General features: G+C 42.9%; 1 protein-coding gene across 4 annotated transcripts in view; it reads right to left on the bottom strand.

Moving 5' to 3' along the window:
• The window catches only part of Scaf8 (SR-related CTD associated factor 8), a 201,798-nt gene that overhangs the window by 49,617 nt on the left and 130,226 nt on the right, over positions 1-21,955 (bottom strand). Inside the window, exon 23 of one of the 4 annotated variants that reach the window (XR_006854477.2) lies at positions 4,057-5,172. The exons of the other annotated variants lie outside the window; for them this stretch is intronic. The gene's annotated coding sequence lies outside the window, so the exon portion shown is untranslated. Of the gene's footprint in view, positions 1-4,056; positions 5,173-21,955 lie in introns of those variants that run through there. 4 annotated transcript variants of the gene reach the window in all.

Below are 21,955 nucleotides of genomic sequence, written 5' to 3'. Positions count from 1 at the left end.
CAAACTTAGATTTTGCTAAGTCTCTATTCCAATTAGTTTAAATTCTGACATGACTTTTTGCCTCAGAAGAACATACCAAGCTAATGGTGAATTGAATTCACAATTCACGGATTATGTATTGGCTTTGTTTTCCTCTTTTGTATTTAACAAACACCTTTCTAAGCAAGATGCCACTAGATCAAAAACCTTCAGTCAGGTCCATTTTCCTTCTATGCAACTGTTAATTTTGAGAGAGATCTGAGAAAACCAACCTTGTTCCTTGTGTACTGTTAGGATGGCCTCAGGACAATCAAATTCACTTCAGAAAAAAAATGTCAGCTAAGAATAACTTCCTATCTGTTCCATGCCACTCTACATTAAACTTATTTTTAAATGGGAGAGATTTCTCAAGAAACAGAATTCATGCATGGGGTTTCATAGTGACAGCTTCTTGAGTTTCAATTATAATTTTCCAAAGGTTGTTAAGTCAAATTCATTATGCTTGAGAGTATTTGAGGTTTTCCTCCACCTGCTCATAGTTGAAACCTGTCACTTCCAGTGACCATGGCAGCATCTATGGATGGTATAGTGAATGTATCATGGCTAAAGTTTAGGGGTGCAGAAATAAGGGTCCTGTTTAGGCTCTCCTGTATGGAGAAAACACTTGTGGGATCTTGCTAGGGAGATCTTTGTTGCTTGGCCAATGAAACTGGAGGAAAGTCCTTGGAAATATTTGAATAAAAATGGTTCACTACTGAAGTAAATATGATCTCAATATTTTCAAAGTGAAATAAAACAATAAACATGCTGCTGACAAGGAAACAGCAAAATCATAAATTATAAGAAATGCTTTCCTTCTTTTCTATAGTGGAAAGTTCAATGTAGGAAAACCAAATTTTTAAAGTACTTATTGGCATCTGCTCTGTGACTCTCTTTTTGTTTTTTTATTTGATTTTCTGCTTAAAGTGCAACACACTGATATTCCTTTTTTAAAAATATTTTTTAGTTGCCAATGGAGCTTTATTTTATTTATTTATATGCGGTGCTGAGAATCAAACCCAGGGCCTCACACCTGGTAGGCAAGTGCTCTACCACTGAGCCAGAGCCCCAGCCCCCGCACAGATATTACTTTTTAAGATGTGTGTCCTAATGACGTGCAAAGGCATAATTTCAGTCCAAGCTCCATCTCTGATCTCAAGCACAGTATTGGGCACTTAGCACTAAATAAACTGTGTGTTGAATGAATGAAGGAATATTGGTATTTTCTACTGAAGAGTGAAGCTCGGGCACTGGGTTCAGCATGAAGACCCTGGGGTTTGGTTGTGGGTGTAGGAGGGTGGCTATGCTTGCTGCAGATGCAGGGGTGGCCTCTGGGTCCCTGTGCCCTTCTGGCAGTTCCCAGCGAGGCCTCACTTGGGAGTTCTGCTTCTTAATGACCTCAGAAAATTCTGGTTACTCTGCTTATGCCGCCAGTTACATGAAGTATGGTTGTGTGCTCCGATCCACACAGCCAAAATACAGCTCTTGATAACTTGCACATTTCTGGCAAGAGTTACCACCTTGTCCTCATTAGCTGTTTTTGTTTTTCTGTCAGTAAAAAAAGGACAAGGAGGACACAAAGCCGAGCAGGACGTGCCCACTGCTGTGGCTCTTTGCCTGTTGACATGGTGTGTGGGAATGCACAAACACTAACAAATGTCTGTCAAGGGTTCCTTCATGATGATGCAAGATTTGGTTCACACAGACTTCACAGTTTTCAAAAAATCTTTTGAACAGCAATTGCTTCTGTTCAATATTCTTCTTCTTACCCATGATCAATAGGGCAAAATGACAAAAGGAGCACTTGGGTTTCTTCCCCAACTGCACAATCTGATCATCTCAGCCATGTGACAGTCATGCTTATTTCTAAGGGCATAGATCCTTTCACGGATGTTAAAATTTGTATCTAATTTTATGAGTGACATCTTTTTAGGAAAAAAAAAATCTCAATACTCTATAACTTAAATCAAGTTTGGATAATAAAATGCATACATTTCTTTCTGGTTCACAATCTTTTTTTTTTTTCAAATTGTCTATAGTAATGGGCATTTGATATGTTAGTATACTGTTACTGGATTGGAAATAATTTATTTCTGCTATAAGACTTCATAAAAATGGACTTCATTGTATTTCCTTATAGCTCATGGGTAGAGCCTTTTTCTGTGATATTTTTTAAAACATGTTTTGAAGGAGATGTGTGCCTCAGAAGAAATGAGGGGTAAAAACACAGCATTCTCACAGACAATAAAAGGTACAATAAACATCTAAAACAATAATCACTGTGCCAGGCTGTCTCTATTTGTAATCCTAAGTAGTCCTTTGAGAACGGCCAGCTATAAATGACTAGATTCAATCCCACCACCATAGTGTGGAAGGTTCCCCAATTTTATCAAACAAATGCAGAAATACAGGATTTGGGGAAATCTCAAATAATGAATGGAAAGAGGCTTTCTTTTAAAGCATAAAACTTTACTTTCTTAACTGCTTATATTTCTAAATTGCTTAAAACACAAATTACTTTGGATGAAAGTAATCGTCCATGATCAATTCCTTTGGGGAGTCCATTGGAAAAAGATTTTCCTTTTTCCTTCTAGAAGAATGTAGCAACCACTAAAGAAATTGCTTAAGACCACCCATCTGCTTCCAGTGAGATCACTGCGCTGGAATTCAAGTGAGTGGCCAGCACTTCCAGAACCCAATGAACCACATGGAGGAGTCTTTGTAAATACCAAAGAGCTCCAGTGTGTCAAAGTCACCAATACTGTTTTTAAAGCCAGCTCACAATGTTGGAAGTCCCGAGAAAGAGTGGACTGCAGGCAGGCAGAGTGAGGGCTGCAGATTACAAAGAGGCCCCTCCGGATGTGGAGGGCATAGGAAGCTTCTACAAGGGAATCAACCTCAGACTGAACCAACCTCTGCCCCTGTGATGGGGCCCTGGGGTTTTTAAAAGATGACCCTTCTAACCGATGGTCACTCTGTGTACCTGGCCATTAGAAAAACACCCCCAGCTAAGCACCAACTGCACATGCACTCAGTTCTGAAAGAATGAGCCCATTTTTAGGTACAGCTGCTGTTCTACTTTCTTCTCCCATCTCATCCATGGAGAAGAACCTGGATGCCCTCTCCCCACCACCAATTTAAGAGTTCTGAAATTAGGGCCAAGTTTGGTGACACTTGCCTGTAGTCCCAGCTACTTGGGCAGCCAACAGGAGCATTGCTCATGCCAAGGAATTTGAAGCCAGCCTGGGCAACACGGCGAGACCCCATCTCAAAAAGAAAAGAAGTCCCCAGGTCACTTCATCATTTGCTCATATATGTGCCAGAATACCCAGGTGCATCCCAAATCCACATTGACCCTTCTGGGGAGGGTTGGGGGGCTGGGAGGTGGGAGCTACAGGGATGGTATACCTGCCAAGTGAGGTGTAATTACAACAGAAGAGAAGGAAAGGGTTCTTTTCTTACTGCCTTATCCAATTTAGTAAAAGTGACAAGCAAGATCTAAGTTTTCTACACAAGACTCATTGTCTACACTTCTTTGTTTTCTTTCTTACTGCAGTGTGACAGAATACATAAAACAGCACTCCAACACACCAGGCAGACGGTCAAAGACAGATGCTACTGAAAAGCCTGTATTGCTACATGCTACCCATGGCCATCTCCAGTTTCCTACTTATTATTCAGGAGAAATATTTTATAATTAAAATATAGTATATCAATTTAATAGAAAATATAAGCCCAAATTCAAGAAAGCTTAGATGTAATCTTCGGGAATTATCCTTAATCCAAATTGCCCAATGCATATTGAAAGAGACTATGGCATTAAAAAATATCTTAGTCTTTCAAGAAATAACAAAAACAGTGGCTGTTCAAATTTGGAAAACGTCTGTGATTCAACGAGGGAGGCGGTGAGAACCTGAACTGGGTGCGTCTCTCTACTCTCTGTATGTACAGCAACACAGAGCGCGTGGCTCCTGGGCAACGATGAACCACAAAAGATGTACTAAGCTATAAAGCAAAATAAATGACTAACGACCAAAATTAGTTTCAGTTTTTATTATGAATGTCCAAAGTGACAGCATTCTGTGAAGGTGTTAGGTTCTCATTGACTAAACTTCAAGAGACCACAGACTACAGCATTCCAAGCACTTTAATTTTTGACAGAGCCAAAACAAATAAAAGAATGATAAAAAAATATTCTTTTAGGTGTAAAGGGTGCTCATATTTTTGCAATTCTTTCCCCTGCAGGTATTGTGAACACTGATGAGTTCCAAAAACACAGATCCGTTCTGGATACTTGTAGCAGATGTTTGCAATGTCTGCCTGAATGAGAAGCTAAGGAGCAATGTACTTATAAAGTATGTTTACGGTACAATGTAGTATGCCTGCTCACCCCCATTGCCTTTCTCTCCCATAAGGCTGCTTTTCTACCACCTGGGTACCTGCTGTTCCTAACAGGACAGGAAGGCTGGAGGGAAATACTTGGAAGACGATATGGAACCCTGGATTTTCTCAAACCTGCATAAATTTTTTTTTTTTTTTAAATGAAAGCTCAAAACTTTCAATGTTTGAATGTCCAAAGAGATAACCAATAATAATGGATTAAAGCCACTGGTCAAGAACTACACAGTGTGCACATATGGTGTTCAAGAAAAGAGCCTCAGTGTACTACAGCTATGGTTCCAGTCATCTGTAGTTCCAACACAATGACTTTCCCCGCGATAGGTTTCCTCCAGCTCTGTCTCCTCCGTCACTGGTACTGGATGCTACAGATGGAGTTTGTTGCCACTGATCTCCCAATCAATTCTGGGCTTGTGGAAGTGTGTATCTCTTACAGATGCGATACTGTTCATCTGAGTGGATCCTCAAAAAGAACAATTATGAACTAGAAACTCATAGAGTTTGTGTTTAAAATTTATAAAATTAAACCTGCTCCAACAGGTAATACAGGGAGGCATGCTTGCAACCTCTGGATTCAATCAGAAACAATGCCTGAGAGCACAGAGCCTTCTCAATAGGTAACGGTGGGTTCCTTTTAACGCTTCCTTAAACAAGATCCGATGTGATGCACATTAGAACTTTGAAGCTCGTCTGTCTCATTTATTTCTACAAGGCCTGGGACACAGGAAGCTGCCAGGACTTCATTCATCATCTTGCCTGTTGACAAAAGGAACAATAACTGGTCATCACTGGTTAATGGAATAACTTTTCCTAGCTTTTTCCAAGATAATTCCTAAAGAAGAGATGGTGTCAATACAACAGCAAATGTTTCAATGTTTGATGAATTTCTCTGCTCTAAAATGCCATCTCTTCTTCCAGTAGAGCAGGAAGAACCAGCTTATGCAGTGTCCATTTCTCCCCCAGGCTGAAATGGTTCAGGAGGAAGCCATTCCTGGAAGTCAGCTACCCAGCTCCAGAAGTGATTCTACCCACAACTAGTGCAGGCACCTGACCTTGCTGGGCCTTGGGTTCTGCACATATAGACTGAAAAAACTTCAGCAGATAATGTCTAAAAAGAAGGCCATCTAACGCTAACTTTTACTGAACTCATGCACTCCTGCCTTCACAGCTCTTGGCAAAGCACAATCAAGTCCCACTGTGTCAGCCCGAGGCCATGGTCAGACTTCAACAAAAACCTACACTTGGGTGCCTGAACTTCCAGAGAAGTCTCAAAATACTTATTAACATCTGAAGTCAATTAAAAATCATGTGTTTTTCACAGCTGTCAAAGGTACAAGTAGAAATTAGGTTAAATATTTGGAAATTTTGGGTAGATAGTTTTTGTTCGTAACAAAATGATAAGCTCCTGTAACTGAAAGATTGTTGCACCATTTTGATTTGATCTTTATGCCTTTGCAGTTGGTAAAACTTAGAGGACTTATTTAGGTGATAGTATGTTTCATTATATCATATCATACTTATATATCATCATATTATATATTTAAAGGCACTCTGTCATGTATGACAAGAACAATGGCTTGCATGATTGGCAAGAATAATGACATGCACGATTTTTTTCACCTTTCTCCCATGGTTTTGACATAGGGGAAACAAAACTTTGTGAAATGTGTGAATGAGCCACACAAAACAAAACTGGTGCTGAGATGTCATCTATTACTCTGGATTATTCGAAGTGCTTTGCTAGTATGTTTACCTTTTGAACATAAATTAGGACTTTTAAAAAGTTCATTTCTAAAAAGGTGACTTAAAATTCTACTCAAAAGCTCAGTCATTTCACTCTCAATGGCTGCAAGACTCAAGTTCCAGAGCCACCTTCTTCGATCTGAATAAGATTTGAGGCTGTAGCAGGGTAGGGTTATTGTCCACAGTAGATCAGCATTTTTGTGGTAAAGGCACAGAGAGCACAGGGGAACAGAAGAAAAAAAGACACAAATTCACTCAAATTATGGGGTGGGGACAAGGAAGAAAGGCCTGTAAATGCACACAATACTAACACGGACTAAATCTGTGCTTGTCTCTCTGTTGGCAGGGAAGAGAAATAAATATTTCTGTCTTGACAAATGAACTTACACAAACAGTATGTAAAATGTATTATGGCATCCTGGCAAGTGTTTTCACGATCATGGTTTTCTGGGCGGGGAGACATGAGATATATATATATGGAGCGCCAGGGCTGAAGCCATATTGGTTTTAATTGCCTGCTTCTCCCCTGGAGGGCACTGTTTGTATGCTGTACCACTGCGCAGAAGCTTTTATACCTGGTTCGGAGCTTCCACCTAAAAGACATCAAAGCCAACACAAGTTACTGCATTTAATGCCTTGGGACACAAAAGGAGATCCAGCTGCTACGGACAGCCACAGCTGCTGGGATGTGATAGGTGGCTTCTTCGAAACTCCTTAAGTAGCTGGAGTTTTTGTAAAGAAATCCATTTTCCCTTCTCCCTCAGTCAGGGGTCACTCTCACTAGCAGTTACCAGTGTACATCACGACCCCTCCATAATACTGTAAATTAAAAAGGGGGCCCAAAAAAGTTCCTACCTTTTATTGGGAACATGGTGCAAAGAACAAGATGACTTTTATACAAACCTGAGCTGAGTGTGGTGGCTTACGCCAGTAACCTCAGCAACTCAGGAAGCGGAGGGAGGAGGATTGTAAGTTCAAGGCCAGCCTCGGCAATTTAGTCAGGCCCTAAGCCACTTAGTGAGACACTGTGTCAAAATAAAAAATTAAAAGAGCTGGGGATGTACCTCAGTGGTAAAGTGTCCCTGGGTTCAATCCCCGATACCAAAAGGAAAAAAAGAAAAGAAAAAATGAATTAGAAGCAGTTCTCTACAGCTCACGATGAGATGATTATACTCTGCAGCTTTCCTGCATTTGGAAATGCTCAATTAGTTACACTTGTGTAAACCAGACACAACTGAGACCCATGGAAACAAAGGCATTCCTTACACGGACGCAAATGCCCAGGAGTCTACTGGTTCCAGGTAACATCTCTCACTTAGTCTAAGCTGCCCTGCAAATAGATCTATTCATCAATCCTACATTGCAAACAAGAAAACTGAAATTCACGGCGGTCAAATAACAAGGCCAAGATTAGACACCGAGGAAGTAGCAGGGCCTAGATTTCAAACTAAATGTGCCTGACTCCCTAATTACATGCGTTTCCTTTCAAAGGCTGCTCCCCTCAGATCCCCGAGTATCCAGACAGGGGAGTGGCCATCCCACTCTCTGGTCCACGATGAAGGCCGGGCAGTGAGTGACCAGGGCTGCAGAGTGGCCCGCGGCTTCACATCAGCGACAGCCTCTCTTAGCACACACAACCTGCTGCAGGAACAGTGACTAGGTCCCCAGGTCAGTGACTCAGGTCACAGAGCAAGGCTGGAGAAAGGACCAGGCAGAGAGAGTGCCTTTTGAAGGACACAATCTCTGGGGACCCAATGCATGAAGAAACAGAAATGCAGTTGACTTTTGTACTATGGAAAAGATCCTGTGGTGTGGTTACATTTTTCCATCCTTAACTGATTTCCAACTGACCTATTAGCAGGCCAGAAGTTGTATATAATCTAGGAGTCATTTCTAAATTATAATTGATAAAAAAGAAGGCAGGGAGAACAAAATGGGAGAGAGTCTGCAGAGAGCCTCTAGCCCCTTGGAATGAGTCTCCTGCACACCCATGCCTTCACCCGGAAAATTCTTTTTTTTTTTAACATTTATTTTTTAGTTTTCGGCGGACACAACATCTTTGTTTGTATGTGGTGCTGAGGATCGAACCCGGGCCACACGCATGCCAGGCGAGCGTGCTACCGCTTGAGCCACATCCCCAGCCCCACCCAGAAAATTCTTATCAGTGCTGCCAGTAACCAGCAAAGCTGTCCACTGGAAATTTCATGTCCTCCTCTTCCTTCCTTCTCCACAAAAGACAAAGGCTTGTGATTAAGAAGCCAGGGGGACGGAAAATCCACAGTGGGGATGATCTGTTCCAGCAGTGATCATATTGGATCAATATCCAGTGGGCTAGACAAAAAGGCGATAGAGCAATATCATAGACATTTGGAATGTTCTGCACCTTTCCAAAAGCCGTTGAGACCCAAGCCTCAGCCAGCCTGTCCTGCCATGTGGAAGGGAAAGTGCCAGAGTTACTCATGGATGCCAGACCCCAATCTGCCTCATCCAGCTGATCCGTTTGGTCAGCCCATATGGGAGCTGGATGGTTGGCACAGAGCTGCAGAACAAGAGTGTGCAGACATGTTCTGACATAATTTGCTAAATGTTTTATTGTTCTGTAGTTAAAAACCTACTTCAAATGTGTGCAGCCATGTCCCATTACAATAGAACAATATGAAGGCGTGTCTTTCCAAGTGCCAAGCGTAAGAATAACTAAAATAAATCAGGCAATCATTGCCTAGTAGGAGAGGTTACTCCTATGATGGGGACACACAGGGCTCCTCTATTTCACCAAGGTCACGTTTCCTGCCTCATGTCCACATGTGCACTGTGCCTATGATCCATGAGAGTCCATAAAAAAGTTACTTAATTCCACCATAACAGAAAGATAGATCACATCAGCACTAAAACAGGCCTTAGGAGTTGCAAGGCACAAAACTTCCATTTAAAACATCAGAAAACTGGGGCTCGAGGTTCCACGCTCTCCGCCCCACCCTGCCCAATACACGCAGAGATGAGTCTGTGAAGAAAACATGATGCTCTTATTCTTGGTCCAACAATGTCCCTTATTCATTCAATTAAAAAGTCACAAACGGTACATCCTGAAAAATTAGACCATTTGGCACAAATGATCAGAGTATAAGGTAGACTTTGGGACCACAATGGACCCAGCTGTTTCCAGAGGTGGTGGGGTCCCATGCCGTGAGCTGGCTTGAGGGAGGCAGGTGGCAAGATGGTTGTAAGCACTCGGGTTCCTTGGTCACTCAAGTGTGAGAGGGAGACAAACACCTGGCCCCAGGGCTGACTGTGGGGACTGAGAGGCTCTGTGGGAAGCCCCTCATGGAGGAGGAAGAGGGGCCACTCGTCCTTCAGCCGGCCATGTTCTTAGACACCCACGGACAGAAGGAACAAGGCCTTGCATCCCCCTGCATGGGACACGCTTCCCTTTCTTCTCTACCCTGAGGGCACAGCCAGCCACCTCTGCTCATGTCAGCAGCAGCCACAGTACTTCCATTTTCCACCCTGTTCCCAGTCCCAACCCAGTCCTTTCCCTCTCTCTCTGGACCACTTCTACTACAGAGGAGGGAATCACCACAAGCAACCAGGAATCAGTAAGCCTGGGTTTAAACAAAAAAAAAGCCAATGCTCATGCCTTTGCTGAGGTACAAAACAAACAAACAAACAAACAAACAAAAAAAACAGAGTTTCTGCTAACCACTCCCAGAAAACCAGGGCCCAGAAGTGCCACAACCTGTGCTGTGCTCGGGCTATATATGATCTGGCAATTCTGTACTCTGACACCCTGTGGGTGGAGGATGGGAGAGAGGGCAGAAGTCATAACACAGAAAGGACAGGTTACCCAGGCACTGTTCTGCAACCTTACAATAGACCGCCAAGTCCACAGGATGGAATGAGACACAAGCTGAGAGCAAGACCTGTGTCCGAACTCATTTTGGTAAGAGCCTGACTCCCAGGCAGGGGGAATAATGGATGCTCAAGGAGGCATAATGGATGGAGTGGATAAAAGTGAAATAAGACTAAACCGCTGTCGTGGAAGGCCAGTCCACCAGTGAATCACCTGAGACCACAGGTGTAAAACAGCCCCAGCACATGCACTCCAAACACTAGGGAGTCACTTCCCCTGCCTGCAGGCCTCTAGGCCAGGGCCCATGCTGAGCATAAAGAATTTTCACTGAGAGCTTAGATGGCTCTCCTTCCAGCTTAAGGGTTAGAAACTGGACTTTGGGTCTTCAAGAACAGATTGATGCATGTGGGTCACATGCTGTAGTACTCTCATTTTAAAGTTTGTCACATTTAAACCATCACTTACCAAGATGTACTCTTCCCTACCTCCAAGTCACAGTGACAACTATCAATTTTTTTGTAGAATTGAACCCACTGGATAAAAATTTTTAATAACTTTTAAAGTTAACTTTAAGAGACTTAGAATTTTTCCTATAGACATGCCACCTGTTTGCACAAAGAATGCTCTAGAAATTCAAGACATTAAATTTTATTTTTAGTGTACTGAAAAGAGTTGATGTTCAAAGAAATCCTATTAATCTTTTTTCCTGAGGTAAAGAAACCTTTTTAAAAGTGAACAATCATCCATTTAATTTTTTTTTTTTTTTTATTTTCCTTGTATCCAGTTTGCTGAGCGCAAACTCAATCTGGTTTTCCCTCAGCTGTCTTCACAGCTGAGCTGGAGAGACCACACGCCGCCCGTTTGAGCAGATGCTATTTTTTTTTTAATAGCTACAGAAACCAATTTGCAAACTGCATTAATGGCAGAGAATTGACAGAGTCAAAGAAATGACAAGTGACACACTTTCACTGGACGCCAGAAAACGCAGCCCAAGGGAAAGGTAACCCGTGGAATAGCGACACAGGAACAGCACCTGGAGCCCTTGAGAGCCAGCCCAGGGACAGGCAGCCAGGAGCGGTGGCTCTTGGTATACTACGATAGGAACAGCACCCACAAGTCTGCACGGCCAGTGGAGAGACAGGCAGCCCGGAGGGGTCCCTCAGGATCCAGGTTGGTGGGCATGCCTGGACGCCCTCACAGGGCCAGCTCTGCCTCCCGCTGAGGCTTACTCTGCAGCATGTGCTGTCTCTTCTTGTCCAGAATAAGTATTTAAAAGAGGGAGGTGACTGGATGGCTGGGGTTGTCACTCAGTGGTGGAGCGCTTGCCTAGTACGTGTGAGGCATTGGGTTTGATTCTGAGCACCATGTATAAATAAATAAAATAAAGGCCCAAGGACAACTTAAAAAAAAAAAAAAACTACAGGAAAGTAGGGAAATAAAAAAAAAAAAAAGACAAGTTGCCATGTGTGTTTGGAGTGGCTGGCCAGTAAATGCCCCCAGGGCCTGACTCCATTGCTCATCTGAGCTTTGTGCATTTGCTTTCCATGCTCTAGTGACAATGACAGAAACCAGGCTCCACACATCCATTAAGCGGGTGCAAGGCAGGGCACAAGTACAGCAATGAGGGTCACTCCTTCCTAGCAAGGCCTGCCCTAAGGCTACCACCACCAGGAACATCCCTAGCAGTCCTAGAGTGTGGGATTTAACCTGTAGTAAATATGATGTCAGCTGCCCAGACTGGCCTCAAACTCACCATGTCCCTGCCTCAGCCTCCCGAGTTGCTGGTATTATAAGCACACATCACAATACCCGGCTTTTTTCTTTTTAGCAGAAGGACAGATTTCAGGAAGGCACAAAGTCTTATTTTAACAAGTTCAAAGAGAACTCCAAATATGATCCAAATTAATGAACCATTAATAGAACTTCTTTTTCTACAAACACAGCACCGTCTTGGGAACATTTGTCTCAGGCATATCCAAAAGCACAGAATAGAACAAGACATGATGTAAAAAAAAAAAAAAAAAAAATGGGTGGCTTTCCATAACCATATTCCTTAGAGGCCTTGGCCAAGATTTGGGGTAAGAAATCTCTCTTCCTTTGTAGTGTTTGAGAGCTGATGCATGCTGCATCTCTGCTCAATACAATTTCCTCACATGTTCAGGAGGTGATGTGGCATGGAAGCTTCTAGACCACACCTAACAATTCCCCTGGGTATAAGCATCTACATTCCATTGAGCTGTCCAGAGTCCTATACCTTTTTCAGAAGACCTAACACATTTGAGAAAGGCAAATGTCCTTTACATCTCAGATATTAGCAAATCTTAAATGACAAATCCCACCATAGTGTACAATCACAGTGAAAGAGGCTGCGTGGATGTGTGGCTGACGGTGCTCAACAGGGCTGACTCACCCAGCTGGGTGACACACTGCCACCCACCAACCCGCAGTCAATGCCACTCACATTTGTGCCTCAGTGAAATCACATCTTATTATCCACTATGAATTGACTTGGAAGAGCTGAAACCAAACATCAGAGCCAGGCATGCTACGGTTCCCAAGCATGGGTCTGCGGTGAGTTTCCTACTTTCTAAGCTGTGAGATCTGGTGTGTAAGACATGAGTGCCAAGCAGCCTGCGAAGAAGCCAGGCTTGTCAGGGACTCTGGGGGACCCCATCTCTCCTCCTCCACAGCCTCTAAAATACAGACTTTAAAAGTCACTGACCTAATAGATACCAACTCATTTTATTCTAAGCCCTATGAACCAAAAAGCATCACAACTAGGATGATTCTAAACACTACCACTGAATCTGTTCAAACCAAATCCCACAGAATCTGCTTCCTTGAACCCACGGAATATTAAATTAAAATTAAATATTAAATAAATCTGATATCCATCAAAATTCCTGCTACCTTTTTGTAGCCAGTCCTCCCTGGCATCAAGCAGCACCTTTTGGGAAGCTGAACTGTTTCCCTGGGAACGAATCCCTCCCTGAAATAACAATGTGTATAGCAGGAGAGCCCAGTCCACTTGGTAAATAGCGATTCAGGATGAAATGAGGTTTTCTAGTCAGACCTGGGTGTAAAAATTTCAGGACACAAATCAGCTCTAAATCTTTTTCTCAGTCTGTCCCTCCCTTCTGCCAATCACATACATACTGGCAAGCAGGCCACAAAAGTCTCTAGGCCTTAAGTACATTATCATCTGTATCTAATTGATAAATAAATAGGTAAGGCCCAGGGATCCTTGTGGCTCCAGGGAAGGAGGGCCTTGACCTGGAGCCACCCACAAATGGAGTGCCACGTGGCAGGGCGGAACAGGCCTAGGTATTCCTGGCTTTGGTCTCTTGGCTGGGAGACAGGAGAAAGAAGAAAACAAAATTCCAACAGGTCCCAGGACAACTTGAATTCAGCCGTAAATGCAAACTGTTTGTAAGAAAGTTTTACACAAGACTATGTCCCTTTTGAGACCAAGCCAATTTACAAAAGTCTGCAATTCGATTCTTTTTGGTCTTCAAAAGAAACTGCTACTTACTTTTCCAACCACCTGCCCTGGAACACATCCGAAGCTCCTGTGTCCTCTCTGGCACTCTTAAAGGAAATATTTCTGGCTCTTCAGACCCTTAGCTATTTATCCCTGCCCTTAAACTGCAGCACGAACATGGTGAGCCTTAACCAGTCCTGGGCGAGGGAATGAGGTCTGATTGTAAATCTAGACCTGCAGGGAGGAGGGAAGGCAGCATCTGGGCCAGGTGCCAAACTGCCAGTGGACGCTCACCTTAGCCCTTCTCCAGCAGCCCCATTAACCTGCAGAGTCTCCTTCAGCGCCTCCTGCTCATAGCAGGTGAAGCCAATGTCTGTTCCTAGGTCTCTTCTCTCCCCTGTGATGTTTCAACAGACTTGTTTACCCCGCAACAAGGGGCTGCGTCTCAAGAGTGGCTACAGGGGTTTTGGTCTTCTAACTGCAGGTTGAGTGTAGGAAGAACCCAGCCCAACAAAGGGCTCTTTTGCATCATGACCCACTGTTGGGTTAGAGCTGCCAGGGAAGCTCGTGCAAGAAATCATTTTGAATGTGCCTCGCTGCCAAAAAGTTTTGTCAAAACTCTGGCGCTCTTCCTCACTGGAATTGTGATGAGCCAGATTTCCCCCCCTTTCTGGGCTCACTCTTTGGAACACTTCCCAGGATGCCTAATGGCGTCACTTTGGAGAAGGTGTCCAAAGACTGCATAGTAGATGGACTTACACAGACACCCCACAGGGCAATGAAGGGCTGGTGCTTAGAATAATGACAGGGAAGGGCAGTAATAAAATAAAACTAGTAGGAGTTCCCAGAGACTAGAAGATGGGCATTCATCTGCCATTATCTTATTTGTAGTTTACTTAACATATGCATAACCATTCTTCAGCAGTCTCAAAAGTGCTGACAATAGGGCTTAAGTAGAATTAAAAGACTCAAAAAATATTATGCCTATTCATTTATGTTTTAAGAAAAAAATGAAAATCAAGATACAATTCATCTGTGACAGTATATTAAGATTTAAAAAAATATATCAAATCCTCAATTATATCTCAATGCAATAATTTAAAAATATCTCAGTGGATATTATGGGATATCTTTTATTTTTTTGGTGGGGGATGGGCAGTGGGCAGGGATTGAACCCGGAGTGCTTACGCACTGAGCCACATCCCCAGTCCTTTTCATTTTCTGAGACAGATCTCACTAAGTTGCTTAGGGCCTTGCTGAGTTGCTGAGGCTGTCTTTGAATTTGCTATCCTTCTGCCTCAGCCTCCTCCCAAGTTGCTGGATAGGTGTGCGCCACCGCACCTAGCTTTATTTTTGGTTTATTCCAACTGTGTCTCAGGCCTTTATTGCTTATGGTATTTTAACTGCATAACGAATTTTTATAGGTAAGAAACAACTAAAAGCTTGGTAGCGAATATCAGCTATGAAATAATATATCCATTTCCCATTTATGTGGCCCTTGTACTCTGAAGCAGCTTTTCATTATACCCTCATGGCCAAATGGCCCAGTCAGTGCAGTTAACTTTGACTCCATTTTGTTACTTGTAAAAACTGTGCTGTAAAAAAAATCCACATCCTGGGTTGTTTTCTTAATAGGTGGGATGGCCTTTACTAAGCCAACTCTCTCTCTTTAGGAAGGTCCTCTTTGGGTCCAAAGTATTTTTTTCTCTTGCAGAAAGAAAAAATATAAATCCACAACCCTCATTTCTACTTCTAAACTCTAAGCCACCCAATTTGAACCTCACTGTGAATCTGCAAGGAAACAAGGTCCATCAGCTGAGATGTGTACAAGTCATCTGTTAAGTCTGGTTACAGTCCTAAAGTCCGCATCTGCAAATACTTTGTTTTAAATGACAAAGCAGGAATGGCTCAAGGTTACCCTTTCAGCAGTCATCTTCATTTATAGTCAGTATGGTTTCCTGGGTAGAGAAAGCAGAAGACTGAGGGGATGAGGCACATGAACATCTTTCGTAATTTGAGTTCTATTCCAACAAAGTCCTGAATGAAGCCTGGTTCTGCATACTAGGGGCAAGAATGACATTAGTTTTCTTTTGACAAACCTTCTAACAGAGAGCAAATCAATATGCATCAGGAAACTAAAGGGTAGTGTTGCCAAATTAGGCAATAATAATAATAATTTATAAATACATCCCACGTGATATGTGGGATATACCAAAAATCATCTATTGCCTACCTGAGGCTTAAAATTTGCTGTGTGTGCTGTTTTCTCTCTCCCCCTACTCGGGGGGCAGAGGCGGGCACCTCGGTGACACGAACCCTGAATTGGTGTGTTCACTCCACAGCAAAATGCCCCTCCAGAACCGAAGATGGGTTCTTTTACTACTGACCCCTGATTATGAAAGTGCACCCTTTGCAAGTTCTCTCCAGTCCCCCATCAGGTAGTGACTGTGAGTGTCCCATCTGGCAGGACAGCAGCTCCAAGGAAAACCTGAGTGGAACGACAGGGAGAGGGAAAGACGGGCTCTGTTTGGACCAGGTGCCCTCAAAGGCTTTCTCTAAGAGGGGACAGGGAAGGTGGAGAGGAAACAGAGAGGACAGGCAGAGGGAGGAGGGAGGTGTAGACAATGACAGTCCCCACAGAGCTTCCCAGGAGCCATTCGGAAGAGAAAATAAACTACTAAGCCAAGCTACTGTGGCTGGTAAAATGGTATCCCAAGCAACAGGGAAGGCACCTGTCATTTAAGAGCTGATTTTCAGCTGGGGGGTGCACACCTGTAATCCCAGTGACTCAGGAAGCTGAGGCAGGAGGATCCCAAGTTTGAGGCCAGTCTCAGTAACTAAGTGAGGCCCTGAGCAACTTAGTGAGACCTTGTCTCAAAAACAAACAAACAAAAATGATAAACCTAAGACCTGGAAAAAGAATTCCCCCGCCTTAACAGCATCCCCATTTGCGGACACGAGGAAATTGTGCACGTCAACCCACTAACATCTTCCCAGGAGAGTAAGGGTGCCTGGAATGGGATGCTGGAAACCAAGTTCCCATGAATATCTGATCTTAGTTTGTGGACACAGCAGCACTGCCTGAGCCAGGATCATCTTTTTATCAGCTAAGATGCTGCACATTTATAATACGCAAATTCTTGAAATTTTAATTTACATTAAAATGTGTATTTTATTAACCTGCCCACCTGAAAAAAAAAAGAAAAAAAATTCAAAGTATGAATATAAAAAAAACCCACAGCACACTTTAATCTATTCTAAGAGTGCTCTGCCGTCTCTACCTAGAAGTGGAGATGATAAGAAAACGAGGCCTCTCAGCCTCACCGTACTGACCGCTCTTCCTTGGCCTCTCGTTTCAATCAAGTTTCTCTACTGAGGTCACGGAATGAACCAGGTTGAAACTGATGCCCATATCATACAAGATAACCCCCAAATTTCAGTTTTGAACCACGTCCCTAACAAGGAGGACACAATTTAAATATCACAAACTTGTCTACCAATGATTCTGAATTTGCATGTGATGTTTTGGGTAATAACAACTACAAAGAAGTAAAAAGACAGATCTGGAACCACATTATCTCAGGTCCAGATGGGCTTACATGCCAACGTCTCTCATTATAGACCAACATCTCTGGGATCCCTGAGTTGTCTCTTTCCCCAAATGGCCTTTGTCCCTGTTCCTCTCTAGTGGCAGGACCGATCCCTCAAGGCCTCATTATTTTTTTCCAGCAGTGATGTCTGAGAAGCCCAAATCTCTGCCCTTCCAGGTCACAAAGGATAAGTCCAATCCCTCCACTGTAATTTACTTATTTTAAGCCACTGGCCTTACAACCCCTCAAATCTCCCCCCACACCAATCCTCATTTGACATAAGTGGTGCCAAAATATCTAGGTCATTCTCCTTCAACAAACTCAAAATTTGTTCTTCAATGTATGGAACAGATTTAAAAACCATAGCTGTGGTCTGATCGGTGTGAGACACAATCACTTTGTCATGGCCTGTCAACCACCTTGGCTTGGACCGTATTCTTTTTTTTTTTTTTTAATATTTATTTTTAGTTTTCGGCGGACACAACATCTTTGTTTGTATGTGGTGCTGAGGATCGAACCCGGGCCCCACGCATACCAGACAAACGTGCTACTGCTTGAGCCACGTCCCCAGCCCTGGACCGTATTCTTGAGCACTGAGAATGGTCTGTCCCAACTGACAAGCCGCTGCCTCCTCCCCACACCTGAACAGCTGAGCTTTCTGGACCCAGACACAGAACTTGTCCAACATTTTAGTTCTCTCCCACCTTCATGTCACTCCTGGGTTTAATTAACATGTCTGACATCCATTTCCTCATTTAAACCAGTAATAAACAAGTTGAAGAAGGCATGTCTGACGTACCTTTTCAGCCCCTTTAAACAAGCCTGTGACCATCTGCAAGGGCTCATGGAGGATGGAGGGAACCCTCATGAACCACGACACCTGAAACGCTCTGTCTCCCAGGGAACAGGCTCCTCGCCCTGTGTTCTGGGCGGTCCCTGGCCTCCCTCGCGTCCTTCCTGTTGTCTCTGGACCCATCTTCATCCACTGGGCTTGTCTTCCCTCCTCTGACCCAAGCCCTGGCTTCTGACCTCTGCCCCACAACTCTCAGGCAATGGCTGGGGGCATTTGAGGGGTTGTAAGGCCAGTGGCTTAAAAATAAGTGAAATACAACGGAGGGACTGGACTTATGCTTTGTGACATGAAAGGGCAGAGATTTGGGCTTCCCAGACATCACTGCTGGAAAAGGAATAGGATAGGCCGGCTCCCCCTGGCTGCATCTGAGATCAGGAGCCTGCACCCTGCTGGCGGCCCTCCTCCCTGGGGCTCACACTAAGCCATTAGCCCAGTGGAGCAAGCCAGCCACGCTGCTCTGCCATGCAGACCAGCTCCTCCCTCCTTGTTGCAAAGAAACTGAGCCACTGTCTCGCCTCCTTACTGAACCATTAGCATCTGCAACATCTTCCTCATCCGCAATGAAATAACCTTCTTTCAAAGCTGGTTATTTTTCTGGCAGGAATTGTCCTTAGTGACCCCAGGGCAGAGAACCTGTTCTTAACAGTGACAAGTTTTTTTAACTAAATCCTCTCGGCATCGTGCTGGGAGCAACAAGTTCACTGGCCTGCACTTCTAGGAAACTACTTTTTTCTTTGCTTGAAGGTCAAAATATTTTCAAAGCATCAGAATCCCACCCTGCTCACCACATGCCTGTCTGCAGCATGCTGTGGGCCAATCTGGAAACCCAAGTTCCCAGGGCTGCTTCTCTAGCCCGAGCAGCAACAGTGTAACTAGGACCTCTGGGCATCTCTGCACCTCTCCTAGGCTCTGACCCCCTTGGACGTAAAGCTCTGGCTCCCACATCTATTAACATCAGGCCACGGCCGCTTGCTGCTTTTCCCGCTGCGCTTCTCTGGCTCTGAGCAATACTAAAAAGTCCCCTTTTTCAATCTTCCCCTAAATCAAAGCTGCCAAAAATTCATTGAAATCAATTAAACTTGTATTATGTTTCTGTACATTTTTAATCTATTTCAAATTTTTCCTTATCCTACATCAATGATATAAAAATTATGATGATTTAGGTTTTCTTTGACATTTGTGATGTGCATAATTTGTTTGTAGGTATTTCTAGTTGGTTTTATTTTCTATTAGAAGTAAGAATTTAATAAACATTTACTGTTAAAAAAAAAAAAAGTCCCCTTTTTACATGAGCCACATTCCAGCCCACTGTTAGCCTTCCAGTTCACCTTCCACAGTTTTGTACAGCTCTTCTACACTCGTCTTGAATTAAGAGTCGTCTTCTGCTGGGTCTTTTCAGAACTGGTCCCAAGGCCTTGATCTGTTCCTCGGCACCACATGCCATGTGACTTGCACCCAGCAGGGTTATCCTGTGGAGTTTATCCTCCCTCTCATGTCTGCTTCCCTTTGTTGAAACTGTCAAATTCATCTCTAAACCTTTTGGAATATCTTTCACAAAATGTCACAGTAAGGCAGTCCTGCAGGCCCAAGTGGTCAGGCCCAGTAGGACTCACGGCCACCCCTTTACTCCACTCTCTGCCCTGCGTGGATGAACTGCAGCCAGCGCCCTGCACAGACGCATCATTACCTAACTTTTGCGGAGACTTGAAGAGAAAGAGCCTGTGGCCAGAGCCAATAGGCTGAGCAAGGGGCAAAACTGCCGCATGGACGCAGCTCCATGGTGCACAGGTCTTCAGGTAACCTAACCTGTCTGGGACTCTTACAGTTTTCTACCTGCATGGTTTTTCTCTATATGGCAAAGAGATTTCTATATTTTTAGAAATAAAGAGGAAAAAAAAAAAGGTCCAGATTTAGGATTATAAGTTATTTAATCCATACTTACCTCTATCTTACACAATTTTCAACACTATGCATGTTTTGTGTATTTTAGAAAATAGGATCATAATAATAGAAACAGAATATATACAACCTGAGACCCAATTTTATCTACGCAGTGGAATAAATAAGATTCTTACAAAACTTAGCAAAAGTTTCTAAAAAATTATAAAGATTGCAAAACAAAAATTGCAAACAAAGGTTTGCAAAATGGAAATGCCATGATTGGAATTTTATTATAAAAATGGGTGAGAGAGGGGCTGGGGTTGTGGCTCCGTGCTAGAGCACCTGCATAACATGCGTGAGGCACTGGGTTGGATTCTCAGCACTGCATATAAATAAATAAAATAAACATTCATTGACAACTAAAAACATACATTTTTTTTTTTAAAAATCCAATTAAAAAAAATGGGTGAGAGATACTTGCTTCTTTTTTTGGTTCTGGAGATGAACTCAGGGGCATTCAACCACTGAGCCACATCCCTAGCCTTATTTTGTATTTTATTTTAGAGACAGGGTCTCACTGAGTTGCCTTGTTTTTGCTGAGGCTGGCTTTGAACTCATGATCCTCCTGTCTCAACCTCTCCAGCACCTGAGATTATAGGCATGCATCACTGCACCTAGCCACTTGCTTATTTACTTATTTATTTTTAAAGGTGGTGCTGGGCTTGAACCCAGGTCCTTGTGCATGAGATGCAAACACTCCACCAACTTAGCTATATATCCCCAGCCCCTACTTGCTTGTTTTTTAAAGAGGCATCTAGCAGGGTGGATTGTGGAGGAGTTGTGGGCAAGCCTGCATAAACTTGGTCTCCATTTCGCCACCTCCCCAGACTACCAAGCCTGTGATGCCTACTCCCTCATGCTTCCATTTTAAACAAAACCCTAAAGAGTTGTGGCTTTTGAGTAGACTGGCCGATGTGGACTGGAACCCCAAACACGTTCTGTTTACTACTGACTCTGTTCGACTCCTCATGGGAACAATTATGGTTAATATATATATGGGTATAAAGTGGACCTGAGCCCAGATGCCTTAATGAATTTCATTTCATTGATGAAACTGAATACTTGGGAAAAGTTTTTCCTAAATATATTCTAACATCATGGATTACGCATGTTGTAGGAATGTCAAATGCACACCCTCGAAAAAATATGGTTTTAAAGGAGTATGGAAAATCCTTAGGCAAGCTAAGAGACCTATCCAAGGTTATGGAATTAAATGAGTCAGGACTGGCACCTAAACTCTACTTTTAAAAAACTGAATTTAATCTACATTGTTTTTGGAGAAACTACTAGGTTAATTCAAATAGGTTCAGTCTACTCAAGGCAAGTCTCTATTTGGAAATCAGATGTTTATGATATATAGTACAAAGAGAAACACTTCTGTCAGTTAAACAGTTATGTACACTTATATGTATATTTCATATTTAAAAAAATTTTAGTTGCAGATGGACATAATACATTTACTTATTTATCTTTGTGTGGTGCTGAGGATCGAACCCAGGCCTCACACATGCTAGGTGAGTGCTCTACCCTTGAACTACAACCCCAGCCCCTATATTTCATATTTTTAAAAGTTATATAGATCAATGGGTTGGCAGCTGGCTAAAATGATTCCATGTTTTAAAAATCTGTAGGGTGCATCTGTTAGTAGTTTTGAGTTTCTACTGCAGACTAACAATTTGGTGATAGCAAGCTGTCTTCCAATTAATGTTCCAGAAAACAGTTTATTTCAAGATTTTTAGAAGAAGAGCCAAAATTTTCTGGGATTCAGTTATGTGAAACACTATCAAATTTTCTTTTTTTTTTTTTTTTTGCCTCTTATAAATCTTTCATGTCTAGGGTTAATAAACAGTGTGGCTTGAAAATGTTTTGTCTGTCTTTCTAGAAAAGCTTAATCCTGATACTTTAATAGGGTACTTGCCTTTAATCTTTCCAAGCCTAATTAAAAAGGTTATCAAAAAATTTAAAACCCCACTATCATGTTATATTTCCCTCATTCCCTTTCTCAAAACTATAAAATTGCCCATGTTTTTTGACCAGACAAAATCATGACTCAAAGACATGAGAAAGATTCACCCTCCTAAAGA

Source organism: Marmota monax, unplaced genomic scaffold (genome assembly GCF_021218885.2).
Source record: "Marmota monax isolate L192 unplaced genomic scaffold, Marmota_monax_Labrador192_F-V1.1 WCK01_AAM20220418_F8-fsc00164, whole genome shotgun sequence".
Taxonomy (NCBI): Eukaryota; Metazoa; Chordata; class Mammalia; order Rodentia; family Sciuridae; genus Marmota; species Marmota monax.
This window is presented reverse-complemented; position numbering and strand designations above follow the sequence as displayed.